Source organism: Condylura cristata, unplaced genomic scaffold, assembly GCF_000260355.1.
Source record: "Condylura cristata isolate star-nosed mole 26May11 unplaced genomic scaffold, ConCri1.0 scaffold00005, whole genome shotgun sequence".
Lineage (NCBI taxonomy): Eukaryota > Metazoa > Chordata > Mammalia > Eulipotyphla > Talpidae > Condylura > Condylura cristata.
Genome location: NW_004567106.1, coordinates 41,763,361 through 41,776,714, shown reverse-complemented (window position 1 = coordinate 41,776,714; position 13,354 = coordinate 41,763,361). Strand labels below are relative to the sequence as shown.

The following is a 13,354-nucleotide window of genomic DNA, read 5'->3' as shown; positions in this document are numbered from 1 at the left end:
TTAAGACCCTTTTAACACGTTTGGAAAGTTTAGTCTTGTTTACTTGCTCTTCAGTTTGTGTCCTCCTTAGTAGTTAGAGTCCGTTGTACCTCATTACTTCCAAACCTCCTCCAGGACCTCTCTCTAACCAACTGCCTCTGCTCTTAAACTCCACCCAAGCCCTGGAACTGCTTGGCAACCTCTGGCTCCAAAAAGACTTCTGTGGTTTCAACTCCTTTTGCATTCTAGTTCTTTTTCTCTGTAAATATTCTGACTCCTCCCAAGGTACAAATTCCAGGTTGCACACAAGGAGACAGGATACACCTCTTCAACCGATCTCCGTCTTCCTCACTTTTGATGCCTGCACTGCCATCTAGTCCGGCTCATCTCCGTCTGGGCCTATAGGAGTCATGCGGCAGCCTGTCTTGGGAACAGACCTACACCACAGACTGCTGCATTCCCAGGCCCTTCAGGTGGACAGGCCCTTTATCTGGTCACCTCACCATGCCAACGGCTGTGAACTCCAGGGATCTGATAAATGGCATCACCTATCCAGCTCCAACTATGGTAATGATAAGTAAACCTGTAACCCAGTGAGACCCACCTAATCATGCTTTACCAAGACTCAGTGACATGTCTGCTTTCCTGGTCTATTCCCCATTTCTCTTCTCCACACACAAAGTCACGGGAATGACAAAATATGCCTGACAATTCCGAATACTGTTAGAACTCAATGATAACCTGTCAGGCAGGGCCTTCTGTCCCAGCACAGCTGGGCTGATGCTATGCAGATCTTTCAATCCTTGGCATCTCGCCAGTCCAGAATCTGACATGGGGCTTGCTCAAGCCAACAATCCTAATGACTCTTCCAACGCTTTAACCTGTGCTCCTTATCTGGGCTTTATGCATGACCAGAAGGAATAATTTTATACAAACTGGGGAGAGTGCTGGGGAGGTGCCCTTACTGGTAGTGCCAGTACCACTGCCCAAAGGTCCTAACCCCAGTTCCAACAATATCACCCTAACCTTAACCTCTGATGCTAGTTCCCTTTACACTGCTCCTTAACTGTCTCCATCTCAAACTACACCCTCGATACAACTAACATACTACTCAAGGGCCGAACTTCAACTCCCTCACTCGAGACAAAGAAGAGCCCTCTTCTGGCCCCAACTCATAGTGTGCATAGGCCTGTCATATTCACTGTTTTCACTGCGGCGTTCAGGGGTGCCCTTAGCTATGGCCTTCACATTGCACAAGACCTGAGTACAAACTCCAACTGGCACTGGACACCATGGCAGCCTCTCTAGTTTCTTTACCGAGACAGGTCACCTCCCTGGCTGAGGTATCTCTCCAAAACAGACGGGCACGAGATCTCACAGCTGAAAAGGGGTCACTTGTCTCTTCCTGAGAGAGGAATGCTATGACATCATCAAATTGGGTATAGTTGGACAAAACATTGACACCTTGCAAAACTCAAAAATGACTTGAACAGGTAAGTGAGGGTCCAATTCACCTCTGACCTGGCTCCAAAACCCACTGGCTCAGTGGCTCCTCCCTTTGATCGGACCACTGGTATTAATCTGAGTTTTTCTCTTTGCCCCTTCTATCCTAAACTTGATCCATACCAGAAATGACCTATACCTCCTTCAACCAAATGCCCTGTGCCCATACTCCCGCCTCCTGAGGGTAGATCCAGCCCTCAACACCTGACTTCTAATCACCCTTAGCCCTCTTCGCTCCAACCAGTAGGAAGTAGCCAGAATGACTCCGCCTCTCTTTTTCTTATTATCAAGAGATTGGAATGAAAGTTCACCTAGAGACAAATGGATTCTTGGAAACCCAGGAAAGGGGGTCTTGGAACCTGCCCTTGCATAGTCTTTGAGTATTACTGGAGATGGGCACAGAACCAGCCTGATAAAGATCTAAAACAACCAAGAGCTTCCTCCCAGCCCCTATCTCCTGCATACCTGACAGAATCCCAGAAGGCCCTTAAGCCTTAAGCCCCACAGACTCTTACCCAGGAGGGCATGACTTCTATGACTCCTTGGTGGTTAGTGAACCTTGCCCAGGAGCCTCCCATAAAGGCTCCTTTGTGGGCCCTCCCTGGTGGTGCAACAGGTTAAAATGCAGCACTATGAAGCTGTCCACAGCCACTGCAGCATGAGTTGGATTCCCAGCCAGGGAGGAAACCAGCATGGTGTGGCAGATCTCTCCTGACCCACTCACTGCTCCCCTCAGCAGTGTACTTTGTCAATATGCCTGTTCTGCTCTCTGCTCTGTCTCTGGCAAATCCTCTCACCAACCCTGCACCTTAGGCCTATACCCCAGTTCTATATGCATAAATAAATCTTTAATTTTTATAAAATTTTTATAAATAAAAAAATAAAGGCTCCTTTGCTAGCCACTCTAAGGGCCTGGGCTCTCTTTTCCCGTCTCTTTTTTTTTTTTAAAGATTTGTTTGTGCATACAGAACTGGGGTACAGGCCAGAGGCTCAGGGGCGGCAAAAGGCCTCGCCAGAGACAGAGTGGGGAGCAGAACAGGTAGATCAACGAAATACACTGCTGAGGGGAGCAGCGGGTGGGTCAGGAGAGGTCTGCCACACCATGTGGTCACCTCCGGGGCAGGCAGGAATCGAACTCATCTGAAAGTGGCTTTAGTAACTTCTTAGTGCTGTGCTTTAACCCGCTGCGCCACCAGGGAGGGCAACTGTCTCTTCTCTTTTTACTTATCGATGATACTACTGCTACTCCTTTCAACCATGTGCAGCTGAAAGGGGAGCTCTGGAGAAAACTTTCTCAGAATGAATCCAAGACCCCATACTCCAAACTCACTGACTCCAAAAAATGACATCACATACAAGAACTGGGGTGTAGGCCAGAGATACAGGGGTGTGTGTGGAGGGTTCACCAGAGACAGTGGGGAGCAGAATAGGCAGGTCTACTGAAATACACTGCTGAGGGGAGCAGAGGGCGACACAGGACAGGTCTGCTGAGCCAACCTGGCGGAACTCATGCCACAGATGCTTGGGCGGTCATAGCTTGATAGTGCTGAGATTATAACCCCTGCACCACCAAAGAGGCCCCTTAGAGGGATTTATACTCATTAATGTTGCAGTACAATTGAATAGGGTTAAAAACTCACCCTCCTGGCCCTCCCTGGAGGCGCAGCGGATTAAAGCACAGCACTGAGAAGCTAAAGCCACTTCCACATGAGTTCGATTCCCGCCTGCCCCGGAGGTGACCACAAGGCGTGGCAGACCTCTCCTGACCTGCCTGCTGCTCCCCTCAGCAGTGTACTTTGTAGATCTGCCTGTTCTGCTCCCCACTCTGTCTCTGGTGAAGCCTCTCACCGCCCCTGAGCCTCTGGCCTGTATCCCAGTTCTGTATGAACAAATAAATCTTAAAAAAAAAAAACCTCACCCTCCTGGCCCAGCAGACAGGTTTGGGTGGCTTGAATAGATATGGGAATGGATAAGCCTGCCTCAGGGACAAGGCCATAAAACCCATCACCACCCACTACTGGAAGAACCAGCCCAGCTCCAAGAATGCAGAAGCAGAGGCTAGAACATGTTTCTGTGTCAAACACCAGTAGCAGCAAGCAGACATCCCAGCAGTTAAATTGATGCAAACTGGCATGCCACGTTAGAAAGCCCATGAAAACAGTATGGTATGCAGACTTCTGCCTCAGCTGCTGCTCCCCTTAGCAATACATTTCAGTAAATCTACCTATTCTGCGCTGTCTCTGGTGATCACCCTGTTCTCCCCAATCATCTTAGATAATCAAGGTTGCTAAATCTGCCTGTTTCCCTACAACCTGTTAGAAATAATAGAAACCTCCCCCATCTGGTCTTAACCACAAACTAAAAGGAAAGGAGGCCACAGTGGCCTGCAGCAAAGGAAAACACAAACTTGGAGTTTTCATGACATCACAGACACCGGGGTAATATTTTGCACTTGCAAATGGTAGAAAAGGAAATGGCTACAGTCTATTTACCTCCCTACACCCCCACTGTAAATCATCACCCAGGAGCTACATCTGGACAAACAGCTTGCTGTGCAGTGTTTTACTGAGTCTCCAATGCTGTTGATCATAAAATACATTTTGATTGCATATATTACTAACAAAGAAAAAGCACTGTTGGAGATGGTACTTGTGAAAAAGTCTTGAAATCAAAGACAGTATATTCTTCTATGTTGGATGAGCTCACCCGAACATCTCTCAGGTCTCCCCACTGCCATTAACACTTAAAGACATTAGTCAACTAGTTTGAGAGCATTAATCGCCAATAAGACAGATGCTTCCTTTTATAAAACACAAACAGCCATTCTTTACTGAACACCCTAATCTTAATGGCATTTTAAGCACCGAGAAAATGAAGGTATTTCATTTAATCAACTCAAGAAACATTAGGTAAGGGCTCAGTCATTAGCACATCAAGACGGAGGTCACTGAGAGGACCAGGTAGGTCTTACAATTTCAAAGGATTTGTACATTAAAATACTGTGGGCTCTCGCAGGTGGCACCATTGGGTAAATAAAGCACAGTGCTATGAAGCTCTTTGAAGCCACTGCAGCACTAGTAATTCCGGCCAGGGAGGTGTGGCAGACCTCTCCGGACACACCCTCCTGACCAACCCCTGCTCCCCTCAGTAGTGTACTTCAGTCCCTCTGCCTGTTCTGCTCCCCACTCTTTCTGGTGCATCCTCTCACCCCCTGCACCTCTGGCCTGTACCCCAGTTCTTGTACGCATAAATAAATTTAAAAGAAAATGTTTTGCCTACTCCTACTTTCCTGAGCACTGGTTCCCAAGAAGTCCTTGAAGTAACGCCAGATTTTTTGGTCTCTCAAGCAGTCAGAGCGCTCGGGGTTTAGGCTAATAGTGACCAGTTCACTGTGGGCAGTCATGGCACACACTTCAGGAACATAACAGGCAGAGGTGTCTCTGCAAGACTTTCCTAGCAGAGAGCTAAGAAAAAACTCAGCAAAGAGAATGGTAGATGGAAAATGTCAGGAGAGAAATTGGGTTTCTATTTTGAGGATAGTAAAGCCATTACATTTTAATGAATTCAAGTTCAGGCTGATGAACAGCCAATGGCCAGGCCAGCTAAATGCAGCATGCACACTGTGCCTCTGAGGTGCAGCCAGCTCTGACTCTTGCCTTTCAGTCATCCTAAGGTGACAGAGACCTGGCGTCCAGAAGCCTCAGCTTCCTCCTTCAGCCGGAAGCCATAGCAGAAGCAAGGTCCAGCTTCTCTGGAAGGAGGTTGGGACAGGTACTTGTGCCGTGTGCCAAGCACTTCTGCCTTCAGGCTGGCACTGAGACCTCTCAGCCTGTAGGTTCCTGGATCTTGCAAACTGGTTCCTGGGTTGTTGTTTAGGTTGCCCAGAATCCAAGCCCTCTTCTTGTGAGGAAACAACCCCAGATTAGATGACACACCAGGGCAGGGCCAGCCACCATTTGTTTCAAGGCTTCCGGGCAGCCAGGGAATGGCCTGCGTCGATGCTTGGCCAAGCAGAGTCACAGACATTAAGACATGGAGTGTGCAGCTTTCCAAGACTTCAGCAGTGGAGGAGGGCCTGGAGCAAGCCATCAGTGTTGGCAGTCGCAGCAGTGTGCTGGCCAGATGGTTCTGGGTGCAGAGCCGGGCTGTGGGCTGCGGTTCCCTGCCCAGTTTCCGAGTGTGTTTCCTGTCTTCCCATAGGTTCTCATTAACTCTTCTGTCTATATGATTCCCACTATTTGCCTCTGAGACGAGGGACCCCGATCTCTGGCTACATAGCCAGTACTGGGAGCCAGAGGTAAGTGCCTAGAGGTGGCAGGGAGGGTGCTGGGGGGTCGAGCAGATGGGGGTGGGGGACATCCCTGGAGTGTCGCCTTCAGGTCTCCTGATGCTTAGAAGGTGTCACGTGAGGAACGAGTTACCTGGCAGAGAGTACCTGTTCCCAGCGTCTGATTACCTGCCTCTTTTCTCTCATTCTTCCTCTATGTGCTATTTTAATCAATTTTTATCTAAGCTTCTTATGTGTTATCTGTGGGCAGAGGTGCAGGAAACCCTGACTGCCCAATGATTACACTAGGAGGCAGTCTGGGAAGTTCAGATGGGTGGAGGCAGGGCCCCTAGTGCCTGCCCCCTGCCAACCTGCTCAGTTTCAAACTTACCCTTAAGTGATTGCAGTTCCCTCCTCCCTCCCCAGAGCAGAGAACCCTATATCACAGTGCTGGGCAAGATGAATCTTATTTTCTTTTAGGAGAAAAAAAAAAAAAAAACATTGTCCTTATTCAGGCACTGGAGGATATACTTCCTGGCATCTGAAGAAGGTGCCTGTTAAACTCTGAATAAGGCCATTTCCTCTGCAATTAGAGATTTCTTGGCTCAAACAAGATCTTTTCCGAGAAATCATAGCCTATGCTCTGGTATTTCAACATTTCTCTCCTCACTCTCTCCCCACACTAATGTTCACATTGTCCTAGAAATTGAATGCTGACACCCAGACTTTTTCTTCCATTTTTGCAGGCTTAAGAAAATAAAGTTAAAGAGATCACAAAACCCCTTTAGTAGCACTTTAGACCTAATATTTTGGAAGGGCTGTTTCCAGGACTAATAGCTACAAGGTACAAATAAGGCACTGAAGTAAATACCCTTTTGAATTATGTATAAGCAAATTAGTAAAAACTCAAGTACACTTTAGAAATAGAGATTTGTCATTTACTGAGACTGAGATTTATTTCATAATTGAAAAATAGGAAAAAACAGCTACTAAAGCCAGCTGTACTTAGTGCTGATGACCCATGTGCCTCATATCTGGGACAACTTCTGGCTCGTCAGTGCATTGTCTAAGCTGCATCTCCCTTAAATGGCCACAGAGAGGAGAGTTATCACTTTTTAAGGGGTTGATGGTTGTGGGCAAAGATTAAACAGGGCATGATTTTTCCTTCTTTTGTTCAGTTAGCTCAGCTCTGATTTGCACTGAAAGGGGAGGCAGTTTCACAATCACAGAATCGCCTTTTGTACCTAAAATAGAGCCTTTTGTCATATGTATTCTTCATACGATTATTACAGAGTATATGTAGTTAGTGTCTCTGTTTCAACTTCAAGGGCAAACCACTGCTTCCTGTTGAGGCGATCAGATAACTTGTTGGCATGCAGCAATGTGAACTGAGTTTTCAAGGACAAGAAGGGTTCTGACAGCTGGACGTGAGGAGGGTATGTTGCCTGGGTGCCAGGGGGGCATATGTGGATGATGGGAAAAAAGACAAATACTGGAAGACTCAGTAATGTTCACTCAGGAAGATAAGTGTTTGGCGTGAGAGGAGTGTGGTTTGGAGCTGCACTGTGGGGGCCCACGACCAGAGCCGGTCTTATACTGGGAAAATTTTGGGTAGTCCTCGGTTCATCTGTTCTTGAACCTCCCTGGAGGAACTGCCCTTCTGATTCTCGCTTGATGGAGCTGACTAATGCAAACTGAAGGGCTTCTTTATGACCCCCTCACCCCTTCCTACTACAGATGGTTGCTTCTGGACACCTCCCTCTTAAGGCTCTGGGGAGTCTGTAAGGAGAGGAGCCGTCCAGCAGGGAGAATGGCAGAGTGAGCCAGCTGCTGAAAAGGCCACCGGTCCCCTACTAGCAGGGAGTCAGACTTGCTCATCTCCAGGACGCCTTCCTCAGAGCTTTTCTTGCCCTGTGTTTGTCATTTTGCTGGGAAGCTGTCTCACTTGGCAGGTGCCTGTGTACAGCTCAACAGGCTGTGATTCTGAGCTCTCACAGTCACATTTCTTTTTGTTCTTGTTGTTCTTTGGATTGAATTTTAAAAGCTGGCGCAGTATTTTAAACAGTATGGCTTAATGTCCTAAATCATCTTGGAGGTTTAACTCTCAGGAAGTTTTAGCTCTCGCCTCACGCAGGGGGACGCTGTCCGGGGGTGATATTTGAAAGGCTCAGATAGTCTTTAGGAGATCAGGTAGGGTCAGAGGCAGGGTACTGTGCAAATTCTAAATTCTGTCACTGTCTCTCTGGTGACCGGTACTCTAATATTCAGGGGCTCTCGCTGCCCTTTGAAAGCTGTCAGGCTTATGCAGATAACACTAGTAACAGCGAAACCAGCCAACTCCACCGTGTGTGCCACGCTAACCCATCTGCAGGCATTGGCTCATTTTGCCATCAAAGACCCTTATAAAGTCAGCCCACTGCTCTCAAGGAAACTGCAGGAAGGAAGGTTACCTAAGTACTCCAGCCCCCCAGGTAAAGGGCAGAGCCTGGTCAGGAACTGTGGGTTTGCTCTTAAGGCTTTGTTCCCCTTGAGAAGCTATGGGCAGTAAGCACCCTTCTCATTCTGTTGGGGGGGCCACACTTTCCTGAAGCAGATCTGGCTGTACCTTGGGAAGCTGGCCTTTCCTACCACTTACCAAAGAAGCACCTACACCGGGCAGTGGGTGAGGGGAAAAGCTGACATTTTTCCTACTTCTGTTTTATGTTATAAAAATTCACAAGTCCATGAGTTTATTCCTGACTTAAAAATATAAAGTTACCCATTATCCCCTCCAATCAGGATGACATGCTGTAAAGTGGTTTATGTACCTTCTATCTTCTATCAGTGCCTGTATGTACATGCAAACCAAGTGCTGTACATACATGCCACATTTGACAGAATTAGGATTTCAAGAAATGGACTCTATCAGTCTTCCAGAAGCAACCTTCAGATCACATTATAGGACATGGGCACCAAAGAGCTGCTGTACCAATCATGACAACCAAGCTGCTCCCTTCCAGCCCCACCCAGCCCACCTCTGCCAAAGCTGGTAGCAGAAAAAAGGATGGCCTGGTGCCCACCCCTCTCCCAGGCAGCCTAGGGCTGTGGCCTCACTTACAAGCTGTGAGTGGCATATACCTGCATCATAATTACTACATTTGCCAATGGTGAGACACAGGTAGAGAACCACGAAAGGATTAGAGATTAGAAGTCCCTCAGGAGTTATAGGTGCCAAAACAGCCGAATTTCACCTCACTTGAGAGTAGTCTTAAGAATTGTGGGTGTGGCCCCATACAGCTAGGGGAAAGGGTTCTCCTGATGGCCCTGGCTAGAGAGATCATAAGGGCTATGACAGAGATCATATGAGGTGCCAGGGTCAGATTGAGGTCAGAAGCCCATGTGTACCCCAAGATCTTGAAGAAAATATACTGTCACCAGATTTGAGAAGCCCAAGATGAAGGGGTCTCAGCCTCTGAGCTTGAGGCATCTGGGCCATCCACCTGAGCTCAGCCCCTGCTCAGGAGAGCGCTGAGTGGTGTGGGCCATCCATCCAGGGCTCAAGGGAGGCTGCTTAATTTCTCAGGTGTTCTTCTAGTGAAATAGGGGAATGGGTTTGAGCCCAGAGGTAGTAATTAAGGTGAATAACAGGGAGCATTAGACTTTGGGGTGCCCGCTGCATGAGAATTATGAACACTAAATCTGTCTGAGAAAATGTGTGTACAGGAATAAACACCAGAGACTGGAGACCAGAATCTTGAAAGATTAATGAGGACATTTAATGAGGCAATACCCTGTGATTAATCACATCAAAAGCATCACTTAAATCAAGTAGGATTATGGTGGACAGCGACCATTTAATTTAGCTACTTAAAGGTCATTTGGAACTCTTAATAGTGCACTGTCAGTAGAACTTGACTTCTAAATCCAGGCAGATAAAGGTCCATTAGGTCCCTGGAGTGGAGGACTAAAGATCTGAGCTAACTTGAAAGGCCCCCATACACCTGGATACAGCAGAAAAGGCAAATGGAGTTATGTCAAATGTAGCTGATTTACTGAGGGTTTTTCACTATTTTTCAAAGATTTCCTCACTTTAGATCTTTGAAATAACATCAGAAAAGACAATTCTTGAAAACAAGGCGATGCGAGGGAACATTGCTAGTTTGTTTTTTGAGCAAACGAGCATGTTACATAAGCAGCAAGTTATAAGGACTATGCACAAAGAGCAGAATTTAATATTACCAGAAAATAAAGCTCACAACTGAATGTAGCTGATGCATACTTAATGAAGAGCATAATCAAAGGCTATTAGGGCTACAAAGGTCCTGACTGATTGTCTGGTTCAACCTCCTCATTTGCACAGATGAGGAAAATAAATTCGGAGAATGACTCCTGCGTTGTGACCTTACACAGCTGTAGGCTTGGGCACGGATCACGCGTGGTCACTCCCCGTCTGGAGGGGCACTTCACCATGCGCCGTGGGGCTCTTCTTGGTAAACAGCTTCCAGTTGCTTCACAACTGAACAAAGACTTCAAGAGGTGATGGGAGAGGGCGACTCAGAGCCAAAGTTGCCCAGCTGAGCCTCCCTTTTCTCTAAGCAGGGCTGTGGAGTTTGGCACAGGGCCTGCTGACCCTTTGCTCCCACCTGTCAGCCCACCTGCCCACTCACCTGCCAGGCGACTGGCCTTGGGAACAGCCAGGCTTAAATGAGCACGGAGCTGCCCAAGAGCCCAGCGAGAAAGGAATGTTCCTCTTTCAGATTCGCCAAAACGATAGTCCCTTACCCCAGTAACTCGCCTGCATGTCACTATTTAAACCTGTAACCGTCTTAGGTTCAGCCCCCAGTTACATTTTATTGTCTGTCTTACATTCTGAATTGGCTGTTTGCTTGCTTGTGTGCGTATTTGTTTTCTTAGTCTATTACTCCCTTTTTTACTGGTTCTACCCTTCATTTATACTGTTTTAGGATTTGTCTTTGAAACGCCAATACTCATACATGTATCACAGCACAAACGGAATCAAAATCTTACCTCCTGTCCAACAGCTGGAAGAGCATTTCACCTTGTTTTGCAACCATCCCAGGCCGGGCAGGGTCACTGTCGGTCCTAGTGATTTGAAGGCGAACTGTGGAGCCCCTGGTATCCCTTCCACAGGTATGAGTGGTCAGCAGGGGTAACGAGCCAGCAGGGAGACAGCAACTGACCCCTGCGAATTTCCAAACGCTCTTTTCCCCAAGCTCCTTCTGGCGTTTTCTCGCCCCGCACGCCCGCACGCCCTGCACGCCCCACGCAAGCACGCACGACGTAATGGCGCTGAATGACGCTACGCTTATATCCCGGGCCTCCGGGTTCAGGTGCGCCCACTTGCACATGCGCACACACCCACGCGCCAGGTGTGCGTAGTCATGCTCGCCTGCGCCCTCCTTACACGTCAACAAGATTAAGGCCGCAGGTGATAGGCACAGAGGCCGATGGCATAAAAGCCTGAGCAGCTTTATTTACCCTACACTTTTAACTCAGACCAATCTTTATTTCCAAGCGACTGCGGGGTGACGCGTATTAGTATCTTTTTGACGCTGACCATTAAAAATTGTTATTATCGGCCCTCCCTGGTGGCGCAGCGGGTTAAAGTACAGCACTGAGAATCTAAAGCACTCCCACATGAGTTCGATTCCCGCCTGCCCCGGAGGAGACCACATGGCGAGCCAGACCTCTCCTGACCCGCCCGCTGCTTTCCTCAGCAGTGTACTTCGTCGATCTGCCTGTTCTGCTCCCCACTCTGTCTCTGGTGAAGCCTCTCACCGCCTCTGAGCCTCTGGCCTGTACCCCAGTTCTGTATGCACAAATAAATAAATCTTTAAAAAAAAATTGTTATTATCAAAAAAGTGTACAAAGTGATGTAAAAATAAACTGTAAAAAAATTATTTTACATTTAGTGCATGTGTCTACCAACTGCTTTACTCTATGTTTCTTTCTCAAACCTTTTCTTTTGAAGTAAAGCCTTCCTTTGGGGAAGAGTTTGGTTGGTGGAAATTCTATTTGGTCATTTAACCTGTCTTTTTAAAATAGTTTGCTGGAGACAATTCTATCTTGACAGTCATGCGCTCTTCTCAGGTATTCTGTGGCGCCTTGAGTAGCTGTAGGCGAATCAGCCAGGGGTCTCATTGTCTGTTTGTAACCACTGTCTGCTTTTGGGATCCTCTTGTTTTTCTTGTTTTTCAATTAAACTACAGTATGTCTAGATGGGGATTTGTTATTATTTATGTCCTTGTCTGTCTTTTTTTTTTTTTTAAAAAAAGAACTCTCAGCTGCTATGTTTTTACATTTTCATTATTCCCTTTTTAATTGTATATTTGCTACACCTGTTTGTTGTTCATCTCCTTTTCTATTTCCTGAAACAGTTTGCTGTTTCTGTTTTCCTTTTCTTTTCTTTCCAGTAGATCTCATCTCTGTTTAACCGAGTCCTTGGTTTCAGCTTTATTTTTCCTTTGCAAAATTTTCATATGAGTTAGCCTCAAATCTTCCTTCCTGCTTCTATTCCTTGATCTCTTTCTGATTTCATCTTTTCCTTTAAACACTTCTACACAGCAATTTGTTTCTAATAGTTCTTATAGCTGAGTTCTTACATTCTTGGGGATGTAAATCTATTGTGCATTGTTTCTCCTCATACATAACCACGTTGCCTGACTTCCTGTAGCAGATCATTTTTAATGAAGGCATCATATTTGCTTGATTTCAGTGCCCAACAGAAACAAAGCGAGACTGGGGCCATCTAACCCTGGGAAAAGAATCACATAAAACAGGGCACAACCCCCAGGGAAGGGAAGGGAATGACAGGGAGAAGGAAGGGGGTGAAAGGGAGAGGAGAGGAGAACCAAACAAACATGCCAGACATGCTTCACTCGCACAGATGCTCCTGAGTCCAGGTCCTCCCGAGCCTCCTCTTCCAAAACCCCTCACCTTTACCCTCAGGCACCATGGCAGCAGCAGGGAGCAAGGGTCCACTCTGGCTGCTGATCTAAAACTTTTAAGGGTCAAGATTTTTTTTCTGGAGTCACACAATTAAAAAAAAACAGATATATTTAAAATCAGTCAGTTTTGAGGGGCAGCACCTTTGTCATCACCATGCCTGGGATTCACTCTACGGCATAAAATAGAAAAGTATTTGCAAAAACCCAAGTTAGACACAAGTTTATCCACAGTGGCATTTCGTGCCATAACTTAATGGCACTTCAACATTGACTTTTCTGGGATCACTGATTAGTTTGTGCAATGGGATGAGTGCTTTGCCATAATTTTTCATTAGCTTCATAAGTTATGCCATTTGGAGTCATGAACAGTAGTTAATGTTTAAGTGATTTTAAAAGATTTTACAATCGGAAAATCAAGCGCCCAATGCTGGTGACTCAGATTTAGACCTCTGAGACATGACCATGATTAAAGATATGTCGTACATTTACTTGGGCATTATAGAGTGTTTAAAATAAATGCACACTCATAGAAACTAATGGTGACCACCCACCCGCAGCCCCGGTGATGCTCCTCCAGTGCTGCTCCTCGGGTGCTGCTCCTCCGGTGGTGCTCCTCCGGTGGTGCTCCTCGGGTGCTGCTCCTCCGGTGGTGCTCCTC

At 46.9% G+C, this 13,354-nt stretch overlaps 1 protein-coding gene across 3 annotated transcripts in view; it reads left to right on the top strand.

Moving 5' to 3' along the window:
• The window catches only part of PHTF2 (putative homeodomain transcription factor 2), a 116,121-nt gene extending 104,740 nt beyond the window's left edge, over window positions 1-11,381 (top strand). For 2 of the 3 annotated variants that reach the window (XR_001145110.1, XR_001145108.1), the window contains 3 exons: window positions 5,683-5,779; window positions 7,078-7,185; window positions 10,693-11,372. The gene's annotated coding sequence lies outside the window, so the exon portion shown is untranslated. Of the gene's footprint in view, window positions 1-5,682; window positions 5,780-7,077; window positions 7,186-10,692 lie in introns of all 3 variants that reach the window. The other variant, XR_001145109.1, reaches the window with a different exon arrangement.
• Window positions 11,382-13,354: the final 1,973 nt, after the last annotated feature.